General features: G+C 42.0%; 1 pseudogene; it reads left to right on the top strand.

Moving 5' to 3' along the window:
- The first annotated feature begins 3,056 nt into the window (after positions 1–3,056).
- On the top strand, positions 3,057–3,311 carry LOC119619288 (anaphase-promoting complex subunit 13 pseudogene; annotated as a pseudogene).
- The last annotated feature ends 542 nt before the right edge of the window (positions 3,312–3,853 follow it).

The raw sequence follows: 3,853 nt of genomic DNA, 5'->3' as shown, positions 1-3,853 counted from the left end.
CAAGGTTATAGAACTTGCCCATGAGGGAAGTAGCCTGGCTCCAGTGCCTATGTTCCCAATCATTACGCTATGCTGCATCTTAAATGCTATTTCATTTAATTTGCTGCTTTTAAGACTTGAACCAGCATCAGAATCACCAGCGAGGCTTATTAAACATATTCCAGGACCCCTTCCTTATGGGTGTTGATTCAGCAGGTCTGGGATGAAGCTAGGAATCTGCATTTCTACAAGTGCCCAGATTTTGCAGAAGCTGCTGGTCCAGTGACCACACTTGGAGGAGCAGTCATTTCATCTTCACAGGACTCCTACACGGAAGATGCTATTACTCCCTCATTTTAAAGGGGAGCTTAAAGATCACATTATCTGCACAGTGCTTGGCACATGGTAGGTGGAAATCAGTGCATTTTGCATAAAACAAGGAAATGATTTGCCCAAGATCTCGTAGCTTAATGACACTGTGAATATTTAAATATCTACTTTTATTTCAGACAAAAAAACTTTTAAGAACAGTCCATGGAGTCAAGGCTTTCAAATTCTCCATCTCCCACAAGGTCTAGAATAGCTTCCTTACTACAATGAGCAAACAGGAATTGTGCTAAGTTAAAGTGAAATTAGAACATCGCCCAAGAGTTAAGATTCAAGTAGTTATATTAGATTAGAAAATACTTGTTGTTTTCTTCAAGTGCCTGTTTTTCCTTCATCTATCAAAATTTAGTTTGTCACTACAGATTGCCTTTGCATATATTTTAACAAACAGAAGTAATATTTTTCATTTAGACTAACCCTGGAGGCCAGATAAAATGTATAACAGTTTCTTGTTCATTCTTGTTTAACTTGAACAATATACTAATGTGATCAATATCTAGTTCCACTTTCCTCGTTAGTAACAATAAAATATTGTCATCCCGTTATGGTTCCTCAGAGTAACTTAAAGCATTTTAAAAATGTTTCACTTTGATCACCCTCATGTGTAAAAATTAGGTAGACATTTCTGGAAAATGAAAAGAAATTAATGCACCAAGGTGGGAAATGGAACCCCCCCCCCATTACAGGGGCTCTGAGTTCATACAACTTACAAAGTTTTAGGGCCTTTGCATCACTCAAAAGTTGAGCTGAGCTCTGATGTTCTCAATAATGGATTCACGGAAAATAAAGTTTTGTACATTTTTTATCCAAAACTGACCCCAACACCTTCCTTATCTTTCTTTGCTTGACCATTCCCCCAAGACCAAGGGCACAGGGATTGGTGCTGCCCTCACTTCCTTTCCATCACCCTCATCTTCATACCCCACAAGCTGCTCTGCACTCAAGCTGCACCACCTCAGAAGCGGATGCTGTTGGTGAGCTCCCAGGTCCTGAGGCTCTTTACTGGTTCTCTGTGCCCATCTCTTTGATTCTGCCTGCTATGCTTCCATAGTTTCAACCTGAGAGCTGCCTCTGAGACTCAGCATTCTTTCCTCCCAATGCTTGGAAATACGTATCACCCTGGGTTGCCTATAGTCAATGACTGACTGGTACCGAAGGATAAAAGCCCAGTTGTCTCGACTTCAAACAAAATCAAAGAAAGCTTATGTCCAGCCTCTGTCATCGTCACATTCATTCCACCCACTACCCCCTCACCCCTAGTAGAACCAAAGTCTTCAGGCCAGGCACAGTGGCTCATGCCTGTAATCCCAACACTGTGGGAGAGATCCCCATCCGAGGTGGGTGGATCATTTGAGGTCAGGAGTTGGAGACCAGCCTGGCCAACATGGTGGAAACCCCATCTCTACTAAAAAATACAAAAATTAGCTGGGCATGGTGGTGCATGCCTGTAGTCCCAACTACTTGGGAGGCTGAGGCAGGAGAATTGCTTGAACCCAGAAGGCAGAGGTTGCAGTGAGCCGAGATTGTGCCACTGCCCTCCAGTTTATCTCCCTCCAAGTACTTATATGTGTCCTGTGACACAAATGATTGAAGGTATGAGATGGAAAGGCAAAAAAAAAAAAAAAAAAAAAAAAAAAAAAGAGGAAGTCAGGGCTGGGCATGGTGGCTCATGCCTATAATCCCAGCACTTTGGGAGGCCAAGAAGGGTGGATCACCTGAGGTCAGGAGTTCGAGACCAGCCTGACCAATATGGCGAAACCTCCCAAGTAGCTGGGACTACAGGCGCCCACCACCACGCCTGACTAATCCTTTGTATTTTTAGTAGAGACAGAGTTTCACCGTGTTAGCCAGGATGGTCTGGATCTCCTGACCTCGTGATCCACCTGCCTCGGCCTCCCTAAGTGCTGGGATTGCAGGCGTGAGCCACTGCACCCAGCGGGCACAGTGCTTTTAAGCATATGGTTGATCAATATGGTGGCAGTGTCGTTACTTACTTTTTTTTTATAGTTGAATAATATTCCATTGTGTGGATATATCACATTGAAAAAGTCAATTTATAAATTGGTGGACATTTGGGTTGTTTCCACTTTTGGTGGTGCAATAAACATTTATGCACACATTTTCATGTGGACATACGTTTTCAATTCACTTGGGTTTATACCTAGGAGTGGAATTGTTATGTCATATAAAAACTGTATGTTTGAGTTTTGAGGAACTGCCAAACTGTGTTTCTCAACCTGGATAATCTCAATTGGCCAATTTTCATGTTCACTGATTCTTCTGCCAGGTCAAATTTGCTGTTGAGCCTCTCCAGTCAATATTTCATTTCAATTATTGAACTTCCCAACTCAAGAATTTTTTGAATTCTTTCTATAATCCTATCTATTTAATGAAACATGGCACGAACTCGGACGGCAGAGGTTGCAGTGAGCTGAGATCATACCACTGCATACCAGCCTGGGTGACAGACCGAGACTCTGTTTAAAATAAATACATAAATAAATAAATAAAAGAAGAAAAGAAACGAGGTCTTCTCCAGACTTTCCCTCCATGTGAGCAAATGGGTTCACCTACATGGAGGGATCTGGGAGAAGAGTGTGTGAGTCATGTGATGCTGAGGATATGGTCCAGAAGAAGCTGGCACAGCGGTGCAGCAGGTGCAGATCTGACAAAGTTAAAGCTCCAGGAAAATGAACAGTGAGGTACAAAGAGATGGAAGAATCTTGGATTTGATTGACAATGCTTGGTGAGAAGACAGGCTGCCATAGGAGGACGTTGCAGTTCCACTGAATGAGTTTCCTAAACCTGAACAAGACAATGTTGGCACCCAGAATCTGCCAAAGAACAAGAAATGAAGTGGACAGACTTAACCTTACGGCACCTCCATGAGAACATTTCCCTCATTGAAAACTGACACTTGGCTCCTTTCTCATGCATGGATTTTTAAAAAAATACATAGATACAAATGTTTTATTTAAATCTCCTAATTCAAATCTTTGAGTAATAAATCAACACTAAAATATGTATACTTATTTAGTTAGTGGCAGCTACGTGCAGCATGAAAATATTTACAGAATGAAAAGCTGAGATTTCTCAGGAGTGCAGAATATTTGGCTCTATAAATCTAAAACTCTTCATTGAGTAGCTTGTTATTGGATATGATTGGTTAAACATTTGCCTTTAACTCTGATTTTGCTTTACTGTCAAAGTTTATCTCCTCCCAAGTACTTATATGTGTCCTGTGACACAAATGATTGAAGGTATGAGCTGGAAAGGCAAAAAAAGAGGAAGCCAGGCTAGGCATGGTGGCTTACACCTGTAATCCCAGCACTTTGGGAGGCCAAGGAGGGTGGATCTCCTGTGGTCAGGAGTTCGAGACCAGCCTGACCAATATGGCGAAACCCTGTCTCTAATAAAAATACAAAAAATTAGCCAGGCATGGGGTGTAGGAGTGGGGGGCTATAATCTCAGCTACTTGGGAGGCTAA

Source organism: Chlorocebus sabaeus, chromosome 2 (genome assembly GCF_047675955.1).
Source record: "Chlorocebus sabaeus isolate Y175 chromosome 2, mChlSab1.0.hap1, whole genome shotgun sequence".
Classification (NCBI taxonomy): domain Eukaryota; kingdom Metazoa; phylum Chordata; class Mammalia; order Primates; family Cercopithecidae; genus Chlorocebus; species Chlorocebus sabaeus.
The sequence above is the reverse complement of the archived record's forward strand: the minus strand, read 5'-3'. Positions and strand labels throughout refer to the sequence as shown.